Source organism: Dama dama, chromosome 29 (genome assembly GCF_033118175.1).
Source record: "Dama dama isolate Ldn47 chromosome 29, ASM3311817v1, whole genome shotgun sequence".
NCBI classification, from domain to species: Eukaryota; Metazoa; Chordata; class Mammalia; order Artiodactyla; family Cervidae; genus Dama; species Dama dama.
In genome coordinates, this window is record NC_083709.1 from 56,573,604 (window position 1) to 56,588,945 (window position 15,342).

At 39.0% G+C, this 15,342-nt stretch overlaps 1 long non-coding RNA gene across 2 annotated transcripts in view; it reads right to left on the bottom strand.

Moving 5' to 3' along the window:
- Positions 1 to 15,342, bottom strand: part of LOC133048923 (uncharacterized) — a 47,955-nt gene that overhangs the window by 12,897 nt on the left and 19,716 nt on the right. For both annotated transcript variants that reach the window (XR_009691150.1, XR_009691149.1), the window contains exon 2: positions 3,560 to 3,749. This is a non-coding gene — a long non-coding RNA (uncharacterized LOC133048923). The remainder of the gene's footprint in view (positions 1 to 3,559; positions 3,750 to 15,342) is intronic.

Here is a 15,342-nt window from a genome sequence, read left to right on the forward strand (position 1 = left end):
TAACATTCCACAGAAGGCAGTGCCCAAAACCATCCCCAAGAAAAAGAAATTCAAGAAAGCAAAGTGGTTCTCTGAGAAAGCCTTACAAATAGCTGAGAAAACAAGAGAAGCAAAAGGCAAAGGAGAAAGGGAAAGATATACCCAACTGAATGCAGAGTCCCAGAAAACAGCAAGGAGAGATAAGAAAGACTTAAGTGAACAATGCAAAGAAATAGAAGGAAACAATAGAATGGGAAAGACTAGAGATCTCTTCAAGAATATTGGAGATACTGAGGGAACATTTCATGCAAATGGGCACAATAAAGGAAAGAAATGGCAAAGGCCTAACAGAAAGTGAAAGTGGCTCAGTCCTGTCTGACTCCTTGTGACCCCATGGGCTTTTTAGCCTTCCAGGCTCCTCTGTCCACAGAATTCCCCAGGCCATAATATTGGAGTGGGTAGCTGTTCCCTTCTCCAGGGGATCTTCCCAACACAGGGATCGAATCCAGGTCTCCCACATTGCAGGGATATTGTTTACTGCCTGAGCCGCCAGGGAAGCCCAAGAATACTGGAGTGGGGAGTCTATCTCTTCTCAAGTGGATCTTTCTGACCCAGGAACCAGACCTGGGTCTCCTGCACTGCAGATGGATTCTTAACAACTGAGTTACCAGGGAAGCCCCAGACCTAACAGAAGCAGAAATTAAGAAAAGGTGGCAAGAATGCACAGAAAAACTATACAAAAAAGGTCTTAATGATGCAGATAACCATGATGGTGTGATCACTCACTTAGAGCCAGACATCTGGAATGTGAAGTCAGGTGTGCCTTAGGAAGCATTATTACAAACAAAGCGAGTGGAGTTGATGGAATTCCAGTTGAGCTATTTCAAATCCTAAAAGATGATGCTGTTTAAGTGCTGCACTCAATATGCCAGCAAATTTGGACAATTCAGCAGTGGCCACAGGACTGGGAAAGGTCAGTTTTCATTCCAATTCCAAAGAAGGGTAATGCCAAAGAATGTTCAAACTATCATACAATTGTGCTCATTTCACATGCTAGCAAGGTGATACTCAAAATCCTTCAAGCTAGGCTTCAGCAGCATGTGAATCCAGAACTTCCAGAGATACCAGCTGGGTTTAGAAAAGGCAGAGGAACCAGAGATCAAATTGCCAACATCTGCTGGATCATAGAGAAAACAAGAGAATTCCAGAAAAACATCTTCTGCTTTATTGACTACACTAAAGCCTTTGACTGTGTGGAGCATAACAAACTGTGGAAAATTCTTAAAGAGAGTGGACTATCAGACCACCTACCTGCCTCCTGAGAAACCTGTATGCAGGTCAAGAAACAACAGTTAAAAACTGACATGGAAGAATGAGCTGGTTCAAAATTGGGAAAAGAGTATGTCAACCTGTATGTTGTCACGCTACTTATTTAACTTATATGCAGAGTACATTATGCAAAATGCTGGGTTGGATGAATCACAAGCTAGAATCAAGATTGTCAGGAGATATATCAATAATCTCAGATATGCAGATGATACCACTCTAATAACAGAAAGTGAAAATGAACTAAAGAGCATCTTGATGAGGGTGAAAGAGGAGTGAAAAAGCTGGCTTGAAACAACATTCAAAAAACAAAGATCATGGCATCTGGTCCAGTCATTTCATGTCCAATACAAAGCTGTGGTTTTTCCAGAAGTTATGTGTGGATGTGACAGTTGGACCTTAAAGAAGGCAGGGTGCTGAAGAATTGGTGTTTTCAAATTTTGGTATTGGAGAAGAATCTTGAGAGTCATTTAGACTTCAAGGAGATCAAACCAGTCAACCTAAAAGGAAATCAACCTTAAGTATTCATTGGAAGGACTGATGCTGAAGCTGAAAGTCCAACACGTTGGCCATCTGATGTAAAGAGCTGACTCATTGGAAAAGCCTCTGATGCTGGGAAAGATTGAGGGCAAGAGGAGAGTGGGGATGACAGAGGTTGAGAGGGTTGGATAGTATCACTAAATCAATGGACACGAGTTCAAGCAAACTCAGGGAGACAGTGAAGGAGAGGGAAGCCTGCTGCAATCCATGGGGTCGCAGAGTCTGACACGACGTAAAGACTGAACAACAGCGACACTCGTCTTTCAGCAGTAGGAGGATTCTCGGAAACCAAGGTCATTATAACTTTCTCCACCGGAGGGCTTAGTGAAGCACTCGTCTTCACTGCTGTATCAGTAAAGATAGGCTTGGTTATTTTCTGAAAACAAATTCCAAATCTTAAGGCCTAGCAGGTACAACGTTACTCCTCTCTTGCCCACACAAAGACATATGTGGGTCCAGTAGCTCTCTAGAGCAGCTCCCTTCTAAACAGTGACTTAGGAAACAGGTTCTTTTTTTTTTTTTTCTTTACAATCTTGTAGATCTATCATTTGGAACTGCAGTCATATGACAGGGGGAGAAAAAGCTTGGTGAAATCACACTAACTCTTAAATGTCTCATTCCAGAGATGACACACCATTGCCACTCAGCCTATTGGCCAGAAGTAACCTTAATTGTCCTGATCTAATTACATAAAGACTAAAAGATGGAGGAAAGCACATGGGTTATTTGATGAGTTCTATGGTCTGTGCCTTAGATTCTAAGGCTTAGAACACATATGAATATTAAGTCTCAGCAGTGAGAAGTCCTGACAATCCTCGGCTCTCTTTTCCCTCAGTGTAGCTACCCTGGAAAATAAGAGTTTCTGATGGTGGCCCTGGAAGATACAAAGAGCCTAGGTATCTGTGGTACTACTGGAAAAGGCCCTGCTGTATAGAGCTACCAAACTGTAAATGACTTTGGGTAAACAAGACATACACTTTTATATATTAAGCCGGTGAGATTTCAAGGGTCATTTTCCTACTACAATGTACCCTATCCCTTCCTGAATAATGCAACTGGATTGAAAAATGTCTTCTGTCTTGCTTTGCTAGTCCAGATCATCAATTTTGCTACAAATTCCAGCAATTTTATCTTCAAATCACTCCTCAGTTTTGTCAGAAACTATCGCTACAACCTTGGCTCTGTACTGAATCTCAGCTTTGCCCTAACACTTCTTGGTTCAATGCTCTCTGATGTTGGATCTATACATGAACTGTCCCCTACTGCGAAAAATAAAAAAAGACAAAAACCAACCCCTCAACCCCGAAAAACAAAACAAACAGAAACAAGCGTGTTGTCTCGTTTGCTGAAGAGAATCAAGAAAATATTTTAACCTATCAACCTAAATTCATCTCTAAAGAAACAACAGCATAACTAGCCTCATCAAAACTGTTCATGCTAAATATATATGACAACTTGGGAAAGTGTATACCTCATTAATGTAGATTATTTACTTTCTTTAGAATTAACGCTACTATTGAGCTGAAAGCTCATGAGTGGAGATTCTTGTGAAGGTAAAAGAATGTATCTGAATCAATGGTTTTGAAGGTGTGTTAAGACATCAGAGACCTCTTTTATAATGAGCATGAAATATTAGAATTCATGTACATTTTGGATTAGTTTCACAGCACTAAGCAATTCTTACCCTGTCCATATTTTTCATCACTCTTAATACCTTTAGTCACAGGTGGGTAGCTTGTATTTCATCAGAAAGAATCCTCAGTCAGGGCATCAGGCATCACGTCTACTTGTGTCATCTGCTGACAAGCCTTGGATCTGCTGACAAGCCTTTTTAGGTAATCTTCAGCACCTTGAAAGAGTCATTGGTTTGTTTGCTTGTTTTTTTTGTGTGTGTTGCCAAGGTTCTGTAAGCAGATTAATTTTTCATTATGTGTTAAAAAACAAAACAAAACAAATGCTTAAGTTTGGAACTTCTCTCATAAATAGACAATGCGATTTTAACTTTATTTCAAATATTTGCATTAAATTCAATAAACAGATCTTGAGGTCATTATATGTCCAAATCATTATGTTCAACCTTTGACAGTTGGAGTGAATAAAGCAATAATTTAGGCCTTTTTTCTCTCCATGTATACATATTGTCATTTTATATACAGTATACACATTTTAAAAAATCTTTTTCTTCTTATTTGGGTTTATTCACCATTTTTATCACATTATTTTAGAACTAAATTTAAATGTTGAATTACAAGATCACATTTTTATAGCCAGTAGGTAAGTTAATAGAAAATATAAGGAGAGGAAATTTTAACAGAACTCTTATTCAGTTGAATACAGTTTGTACAAACTATGCAGTCACTGGGTTATAATAAAATGACCCAATATTTCCTTCCCACGCTCTCACAAAGCCCCAGTCATGTCACACGACCTTTCTCCTAGTTGCAGGTCAAAGTGAGAGTGCCCTCTTTCTCACTCTTGAGATTGCATTAGTATTGGAGCAACATTTTAGCTAGATGACTGACTCAGGATGGCCTGAAGCATAGAAGGTTAGAGAGCTTGAAATGTTTCCTGATTAATTCCTGATGGTTTTCTGAGAACAAATGAGTAGGGAAATATTTTTCCAGAAACTCTTCAACAAAATAATGTGAAACTCAAGATCTGGCTAACACGAGAGTAGATTTTCTAACACCGCTCTGCTTTAAACCAAATTATAGCACCAGATAGTCACCATAATGTAACTGAACCCAGAAAGAGTGTTCATGAAACGGAGCCTATTTGCTTTAATTCATCCCATATATTTAATATACTGATAAAATTATTGTATTTTTCTTATACCCATATGTGTCAGAAATATTTTTACATATATTTTGAGAGCTGGTGTCCTCAATATTCCTTCATTATCCTTATTTTTCTCTTTGATTATGTCTCTTTCTCACTGTTTATGTCCAGTGTAATTATTCAGAAAAAAATTACTAAACTCTGGCAAGATTTCATAAAATGATAGGTGAGGTGGATGTACAATAATTAAGATGATATAAACAGATATTTTTGGCAGAACTATTCTTAGGTTTTTTGTTTTTCCATAGTTGAAACAACATGAGTATATGACTTATTAATATTGCCAACTAGAAATGCTTTTAGTGAGAAGAATATTAAATTTCATGGACTATGACTTAGTTTAAATGGCATATCAGCCAAGATCCCAGTGGAATAAGGAATAACCTACTCAAACAGGATAACATGAGATTTTAATAGAAAGGATTTCTTTTTAAGGTACAGGGTGAGGTTTTAAGAAAACAATAAGGGATGGTGTTGTATCCTGACACTAGCAACAGCAGGGAGCTGTTTCTGAGCCTGGAATAGAGGGACACAGCAAAGAACATTTATGAGAACCCAGTGAGAGCAGCTAGAGAGAAGATCATCCAATCTTCAGATCTCCTGCTGAGGTCCTCCTTTGGCCAAACTCAACAGGAGGTTAGGAGGAAAGAACCATTGAGCTAGCCCCTATGTGTTAGTTTCACTGAACAAAGGGCAGAGTGAAAAGGAGTGAAGAGTTAATCTGGGAAATGGGGCAAAAGAGATGTAGAGAGAGCACAATGAACGCATAACTTTAAATAATAAATTTAAATGGCTTGCTTACTTTTTGACTCCATCTGCCCCTCCTGTTCGGAGAAGGCAATGGTAACCCACTCCAGTACACTTGCCTGGAAAATCCCATGGACAGAGGAGCCTGGTAGGCTGTAGTCCATGGGGTCGCTAAGAGTTGGGCACGACTGAGCGACTTCACTTTCACTTTTCACTTTCATGCATTGGAGAAGGAAATGGCAACCCACTCCAGTGTTCTTGCCTGGAGAATCCCAGGGACGGGGGAGCCTGGTGGGCTGCCGTCTATGGGGTCGCACAGAGTCAGACACAACTGAAGCGACTTAGCAGCAGCAGCAGCAATCCCTCCTATTATCAGAGAACATTTCTTGTCTCTCTTTTCCCATACTCTCACATATATGCGCACGCGCGCGCACACACACACACACACACACACACACACACACACACACATGCTATCAGGGAAGGAGAACCACACATTTTGGTAGTTGGCAGGAGGTTCTTAAGAAATAAAACAAATAAGAGAAAAGTCATAATACTGTCTATCTCCTACACTGTTTGTTGAATTCATTTTGAGACACCACAAAGTTAACAAAAATAGACAGAGATACCATGGGAATGGCAATAGTGAGGCTTTTCCAAAAGGCTTCATAAGCACTGGAATCAAACCACAAACGAGAGGTGGTGGAAAGGAAGACCAGGGCAAACTTAATGGTGTGTAGGTAATATTTGACAGCCAGCTCTCCAGGGATGAGAAAAAAACTAGTTTTTAGTGTTTTCCACCATAGCCAATTTAAAGCTATCAACATAAATTCACTAGACATGGGTTTGCAATAAATGTGCACAGCTGACTCTTGTGAGCTCATGTGCGCCCTATTCAGCACAGCACTGACCACAGACCCTGTATCCTGATGGTGGCTAAAAATTGACTTGAAAAACATGTGAGACACCTTAGGTGAAATTATGCTTTCATGGTCATTACTTTCTACCAATCAAGTGGGATGACTCTTGCCATCATGATTTAGGAATAAAAAGAAAGCACCCCTTAATTATTTTCCCCGAGTCTTAGGTCAGTGAATTCTGAAATATCTGGGCATCGTGAACAATATGTCATAATTACAAAAATTCCAGAAGGCCTGCTAAAGACATTTATGTACGGAATAAACAAGAATACGAGTGGGATGGAACAATGTCTAACACAAAGTCACGTGGGTACTATTCATACATTCTTTTGCTACTCTGCAACCACTAATATTTCTTCTGGTTTGACATGGATTGTTTCCCTTTTCAGCCTGCTTTAGTGACTCTCTCTTCTCGATTTAACATATAGTATGTCCCCTACATAGGAATGAGTTCTGTTCTGAGAGCAGTTGTTAAGTCCAACAAAATTGGCCTAGGTACCCAACTAACACAATCAGCTATATAGAACTGTACTGTAATCGGTTGATACCACTTTTCACACTAATAACACATAAAAAAACAAACACAAAAATAAACATCTTTAATCTTACAGTACAGTACTTGAAATGCACAGTAGTACAGTACAACAGCTGGTATACAGGGGTTGGCATCGTGTGAACAGATAAGAAGAGTTACTGGCTGGAGGAAGGAAGAGGAGGTGGCAGATGGCAGAACTGAAGCATTGTCAGTGTTAGGAGACAGAGGGCAAGCTGCAATTTCACTCCAGCTCCTTGCTGGATTCAATTCTATCTACCCTCTTGAAAAAATGATCCAGAATGTAGCTTAATTTTTCTTGTCATAGACGACACAGTAGCACTGGACCGCATTCTGATCGGCTGCTGCAACCTTCCTGCTCCTTTCTACTTTTGGGTCCTGTACCTCAAAACACTAACAGTGCCTCCTGAAATAAAGAAAATCCCCTTGTCATTTTCTGCACCGTGAAAGTCTTTGGTTCTTCAATCACTTCTTTCTCTGTCTCTCTTCATCCTTTCTCTGCACCTCCAATTCCAAGGTCTTCGGTATTAAGTTCCTTGTGTTGCACAGAAAGGAGTTCAATAAAGTCATCCTTTTTCAGATCTAGCTTAAAATATACTGTACTACTGTATTCTATACTGTATAGTAAAGTGCATAAAAGCACAATCACTTACAGATTTGCACACACATAACAATGTATGCCAGACATGTGAACTAACTTTCAGGATTGGACATGTGAACACATGTTCATATCTTTGAAAGCTTGAAACTTGAAGGTTCATATGTAAAGGACTTACTGTAATTGCTTCCCTGGTTTTTCTGGATTTTCCCAGAGTATCTCGTGACTGCTTACACCTGACTTGACTCAGCACTGCTTTCTGAATTTGCATGGGTGAGGCAATATGCGTTGCTTGAGTCCCATCTCCTATTTCCTGGCCTGGCCATTCCCCACCTCAAATAGACTCTTGCTTGCTTTTGTACTCCCTCAAATTATGCATAGGTTGGGATATGCCTTCTGACTCTGTTCCTACTTATGTTGAGTAAATTATGATACATTCTACTGAAAAAAATTAGGTTGCTGCCAGATACTAAAACAAGATCATCTATTTAAAAAGCTCCATGCAGGCAGTACATCCTCTGCACCATTTGGCCTCCATCTTCAGTGCCATTTTACCCTTCTTGTCTCTTCATGTTCTGTAACCTAACAAGCAAATTTATTTATTATTTATTTATTAATAGTAAGTGCATGTCTCTTGAAACCTACACGGACCTAAAACAGTTAAGAGGACTAAGAAAATTACTCCTATTGGCTTTCATCATGGCAATCATTCATGACTAATCACTTCACGGTAAACTGATGGGGAAAAAGTGGAAACAGCGGCAGATTTTTTTCAGTGGCAGAATTTTTCTTGCGCTCCAAAATCACTGTGGATGGTGACTACAGCCACAAAATCAAAAGATACTTGCTCCTAGTAAGAAAAGCTATGACAAACACAGACAATATATTAAAAAAGAGAGAGAGACTTCTCTTTGCCAACAAAGGCAAAGTTACAGGTTTTCCAGTAGTCATGTACGAATGTATGAGTTGAATCATAAAGAAGGCTGAGCACTGAAAAATTGATGCCTTTGAACTGTGGTGTTGGAGAAGACTCTTGAGAGTCCCTTGGACTGCAAGGAGATCAGATCAGTCAATCCTAAAGGAAATTAACTCTGAATATTCATTGGAAGGACTGAGGCTGAAGCTGAAGCTCCAAAACTTTCACCACCTGATGTGAACAGCCAACTCATTGGAAAAGACCCTGATGCTGGGAAAGATTGAGGCAGGAGGAGAAGGGGACAGAGAATGAGATGGTTGGATGGCATCACCAACTCAATGGACTTGAGTTTGGACAAGATAGTGAAGGACAGGGAAATTTGCCTGTCCCCACTGCCATTCAGTGGGGTCACAAAGGGTTGAGCATGACTTAGTAACTGAACAACAACAACACTGGCTTTCTACTGGCAGCATATTGGAAGTTATTTGGGGGCAGGGTGATCTCTTTTGTTCTACAGACATCATATCATGAATTAAATCAGTACCTCTCTGATTAGATAAGCAGTCTTACAGTAAAATATTTGATGTTTAACCTTCTCACTTTTCTGGATTCAATGCTCCAACCCAAGAAATTGATTAACAAGATTCTTTGCTCACTGGATCATCCATAATTTATATTTTTCTCTCTATTCCACCGTGTCAACAAAGGCAATTTATATGAGCTTGATTTCTGTCTACATAAGAATTCTTGCTCAATCTGATTGGGATTTATAATTCTCTGTTAATGAAAGCTAATTTTATCTTAAGGAAGATAAATATATATGTATATATACATTCTTTTCTATGTATGTTTGTATATGTTGTTGATGTTAAGTTGCTGAGTTATAGACAATTTTTGTGACTCCACGGATTGTAGACTTCCAAGCCCCTCTGTCCATGGGATTTCCCAGGCAAAAATACTGGAGTGGGTTGCCATTTCCTTCTCCAGGTGATTTTCTCAACCCAAGGATCAAACTCATCTCTTCCTGTATTGCAGGTAGACTACCAGTGAGACACCTGGGAAGCCCCCTATGTGTGTGTCTATATACACACAGGAATTCCTTAGAAGAAATGGAGTAGCCAGCATAGTCAACAAAAGAGTCCGAAATGCAGTACTTGGATACAATCTCAAATATGACAGAATGATCTCTGTTCATTTCCAAGGCAAACCATTCGATATCATGGTAATCCAAGTCTATGCCCCGACCAGTAATGCTAAAGAAGCTGAAGTTGAACAGTTCTATGAAGACCTACAAGACTTTCTAGAACTAACACCCCCCAAAAATGTCCATTTCATTAGAAGGGACTGGAATGCAAAAGTAGGAAGTCAAGAAACACCTGGAGTAACAGGCAAATTTGGCCTTGGAGTACAGAATGAAGCAGGGCAAAGGCTAATAGAGTTCTGCCAAGAGAACGCACTGGTCATAGCAAACACCCTATTCCAACAACACAAGAGGAGACTTTACACATGGACATCACCAGACGGTCGACACCAAAATCAGATTGATTATATTCTTTGCAGCCAAAGATGGAAAAGCTCTATACAGTCAGCAAAAACAAGACTGGGAGCTGACTGTGGCTCAGATCATGAACTCCTTATTGCCAAATTCAGACTGAAATTGAAGAAAGTGGAGAAAACCACTAGACCATTCAGGTATGACCTAAATCAAATCACTTACCATTATACAGTGGGAGTGGTAAATAGATTTAAAGGACTAGATCTGATAGACAGAGCGCCTGATGAGCTATGGATGGAAGATTGTGACATTGCATAGGAGACAGGGATCAAGACCATCCCCAAGAAAAAGAAATGCAACAAAGCAAAATGGCTGTCTGAGGAGACCTTACAAATAGCTGTGAAAAGAAGGGAAGCGAAAAGCAAAGGAGAAAAGGAAAGATATACCCATTTGAATGCAGAGTTCCAAAGAACAGCAAAGAGAGATAGAAAGCCTTCCTCAGTGATCAATGCAAAGAAATAGAGCAGAACAACAGAATGGGAAAGACTAGAGATCTCTTCAAGAAAATTAGAGATACCAAGGAAACATTTCATACAAAGATGGACTCAATAAAAGACAGAAATGGGAGGGACCCAGCAGTAGCAGAAGATATTAAGAAGAGGTGGCAAGAATACACAGAAGAACTGTACAAAAAAGATCTCCATGACCCAGATAAGCAGGATGGTGTGATCTCTCTCCTAGAGCCAGACATCCTGGAATGTGAAGTCAAGTGGGCCTTAGGAAGCATCACTACGAACAAAGCTAGTGGTGGTGATGGAATTCCAGTTGAACTATTTCAAATCCTGAAAGATGATGCTGTGAAAGTGCTGCACTCAATATGCCAGCAAATTAGGAAAACTCAGCAGTGGCCCCAGGACTGGAAAAGGTCAGTTTTCATTCCAATCCCAAAGAAAGGCAATGCCAAAGAATGCTCAAACTACCACACAATTGCACTCATTTCACACACTAGTAAAGTGATGCTCAAAATTCTCCAAGCCAGGCTTCAGCAATACGTGAACTGTGAACTTCCAGATGTTCAAGCTGGTTTTAGAAAAGGCAGAGGAACCAGAGATCAAATTGCCAACATCTGCTGGATCATCGGAAAAGCAAGAGATTTCCAGAAAAACCTCTATTTCTGCTTTATTGACTATGCCAAAGCCTTTGACTGTGTGGATCACAATGAACCGTGGAAAATTCTGAAAGAGATGGGAATACCAAACCACCTGATCTGCCTCTTGAGAAACCTGTATGCATCAGGAAGCAACAGTTAGAACTGGACATGGAACAACAAACTGGTTCGACACAGGAAAAGGAGTACATCAAGGCTGTATATTGTCACCCTGCTTATTTAACTTATATGCACAGTACATCATGCAAAATGCCAGGCTGGATGAAGTACAAGCTGGAATCAAGATTGCCAGGAGAAATATCAATAACCTCAGATATGCAGATGATACCACCCTTATGGCAGAAAGTGAAGAAGAACTAAAGAGCCTCTTGATGGAAGTGAAAGAGGAGAATGAAAAAGTTGGCTTAAAGCTCAACATTCAGAAAACTAAGATCATGGCATCCGGTCCCATCACTTCATGGCAAATAGAAGGGGAAACAATGGAAACAGTGTGAGACTTTATTTTGGGGGACTCCAAAATCACTGTAAAGATGATTGCCACCATGAAATTAAAAGATGCTTACTCCTTGGAAGGAAAGTTGTGACCAACCTAGACAACATATTAAAAAGCAGAGATATTACTTTGTCAACAAAGGTCCATCTAGTCAAGGCTATGGTTTTTCCAGCAGTCTGGTGTGGATGTGAGAGTTGGACTATACAGAAAGCTGAGTGCCAAAGAATTGATGCTTTTGAACTGTGGTGTTGGAGAAGACTCTCAAGAGTCCCTTGGACTGCAAGGAGATCAAACCGGTTCATCCTAGAGGAGATCAGTCCTGGATGTTCATTGGAGGGACTGATGTTAAAGCTGAAATTCCAATACTTTGGCAGCCTGATGTGAAGTACAGACTCATTTGAAAAGACCCTGATGCTGGGAAAGACTGAGGGCAGGAGGAGAAGGGGACGACAGAGGATAAGATGGTTGTATGGAATCACCAACTCAATGGACATGGGTTTGGGTGGACTCCAAGGGTTGGTGATGGACAGGGAGGCCTGGCGTGCTGCAATTCATGGGGTCACAAAGAGTCGGACACGACTGAGCAACTGAACTGAACTGAACTGATATACACACAGCCACTGATAACATTATTATCCCCATTTTTATAGGTTAAAAAATGTCTGAGCTTTCGTAGGTTAAATAACTTATTTAAGGTTGCATTGTAAGATAGTAAGATTCAGGATTTAAGATCATTATTTAGTTATGTTTAACATATTATTGTCTATCACTTGAGTGAAATTATAATCTTGAAGAAGACAGGTATGTGGACTTCTGGTCACTCCTATATCTTCAGTACCTAAAATATTGCCTGACTCAATTGATATTGGTTGAGATGAGAAGGCAGATAGTATATCCTCCAAGAAGCTCTTCTCAGTTACTGGCCAAGGGATGATAAATAAGGAAAAAGTTCTGCAGGTTAAAGAAAACAAGGAGGATGGTAGAGACATGAGTAAGAGTAGGTTTAATTGAGACACTATTAGAATGTGAACTGATTTGTGTTTTCACAAAATGTTTCCACCATCAGCTCCTAACTAATTATACAAGAATTAAACAATTTTTGTTCAGTTTTTCATCAAGAGCTAATGAACTGTAAGCATGGAGCTATTCAATTTTAATAATTTTGTTTAATCTACATTTTCATGCATGCTTAATTAGAGGTTGCCTGAGTTGGAAGGTTAATATTTTTATCTATATTCTGTTTCTAGGCTCTGAATACTGACTTAGTTTGGCTCCCTGGGAAGAAAATTGTCTCTTTATTTATATTACAACATGAGATTCTGCTGTTTTAATTAACAGATTTGAAAGTTAATTAACACTGGGTGTGAAAATATTTGTGAAACTAGCATCAAAATAATTATTCCTATAGAATTTAATGCAAAATTTATTTAGATGTTTATTTTAGCTCTGAGAAAAGTGTTGAAGACTATTCTATCATAGGTTAAATTATTTTGGGAATATTTTCCATTCTATGACTATAAATAATATCTCTAGATGGATTCATCCCTGCAGTTAACCAATAATTTTCTTATATCACTTATAGAGTCACATGCAAAAGTTTTAATTTATGTTATTAAAAATTCAGCTAAGTGATTTCACATTAATTATTATGCTTGTCAGAATCAAGATTATAGTAACCTGACTTTTGTTTTTGTTTTTGTTTCTTTTTTTTTTTTTATTAGTTGGAGGCTAATTACTTCACAACATTTCAGTGGGTTTTGTCATACATTGATATGAATCAGCCATAGATTTACACGTATTCCCCATCCCGATCCCCCCTCCACCTCCCTCTCCACCCGATTCCTCTGGGTCTTCCCAGTGCACCAGGCTGGAGCACTTGTCTCATGCATCCCACCTGGGCTGGTGATCTGTTTCACCATAGATAATATACATGCTGTTCTTTCAAAACATCCCACCCTCACCTTCTCCCACAGAGTTCAAAAGTCTGTTCTGTATTTCTGTGTCTCTTTTTCTGTTTTGCATATAGGGTTATCATTACCATCTTTCTAAATTCCATATATATGTGTTAGTATGCTGTAATGTTCTTTATCTTTCTGGCTTACTTCACTCTGTATAAGGGGCTCCAGTTTCATCCATCTCATTAGGACTGATTCAAATGAATTCTTTTTAACGGCTGAGTAATATTCCATGGTGTATATGTACCACAGCTTCCTTATCCATTCATCTGCTGATGGACATCTAGGTTGCTTCCATGTCCTGGCTATTATAAACAGTGCTGCGATGAACATTGGGGTGCACGTGTCTCTTTCAGATCTGGTTTCCTCAGTGTGTATGCCCAGAAGTGGGATTGCTGGGTCGTATGGCAGTTCTATTTCCAATTTTTTAAGAAATCTCCACACTGTTCTCCATAGCGGCTGTACTAGTTTGCATTCCCACCAACAGTGTAGGAGGGTTCCCTTTTCTCCACACCCTCTCCAGCATTTATTGCTTGTAGACTTTTGCATAGCAGCCATCCTGACTGGCGTGTAATGGTACCTCATTGTGGTTTTGATTTGCAATTCTCTAATAATGAGTGATGTTGAGCATCTTTTCATGTGTTTGTTAGCCATCTGTATGTCTTCTTTGGAGGAATGTCTGTTTAGTTTTTCGGCCCATTTTTTGATTGGGTCATTTATTTTTCTGGGATTGAGCTGCAGGAGTTGAGTAACCTGACTTTTGTATATATTTACACAAACTATTCCTAATTGAAAAAAAAATGATAATATCATGTCCATCATTTTGCTCTCTTTTCTAAAATAAAACCTGCATCTTTACATTCTATTTTTAAATGTTTGATAGTTAAATTATCATTATTGTGATATTTTTCTAAGTGTGTATTAAGAAAAATATTTGAAATACTAATTGAGTTACAGATCTGCAGAAAATTATTTCTGTAGGAAATAAATATATAAACTATAATTCCAACTAAAGATAAAAATTATACAAACAATATAATTATGATTAGGAATGACTAAAGTAAGATAAGCTTTAATATTGCATTATTTAGTAGAATGTTATTTCAATGAGACACTATACTGATTAGATATGAAAACATAAAAGCATAAAAAAACAGGTTTAACTTAATGGGCAATAATGTGAGTCTTAGAAATTGTCCTTTAGAGAGGCAAAGAGGTTCTGCTATTTGTGTGTTTGTTTCATATATTTCCCCAACTACATATAACAATTCCTCAAACTTGGCTATGAATTGTATTTTCTAGGACTGTGAGATAAGTCCCTTGTGTGTGCAAATATGAAAACAGAATATAAGATATATCGAATGAAGTAGAGTTTTCAACAGCAGCCATCAACTAAGGGCTCTTCTTCCTCCTCTACAACTATTCAAGTTTTCCCCATCCTTGGTTAAAATTGTGTGTGGTCTAGGTTGATCACTCTGTGGAGTGACCCATTTCTTCAACCTTGAAGCACCCAGGCTCTGTTGGTACTTTGCCCTCATCCTGCTCCTGTACTGGATTAACCCACTCATTTTTATCACCATATGTAGAAATATCAAGATGCATCTAAAGGAATCTCCTAGGTCCATATATAAACTTGTTTCTGTCTCCATTGTATAAAAACAAACCTGGGTAATTTTTCAGAGCTGACACTGACAAAGTATGTGTTCCAGGTTTCAGTAGAACATTTATTATGTCTTTCCAGAGTGTCCTCACACGGTCATTGTCCTTCTGTCTGTGTGTCATCTGCATACTAATCTCTTTTTACAAGGACATTG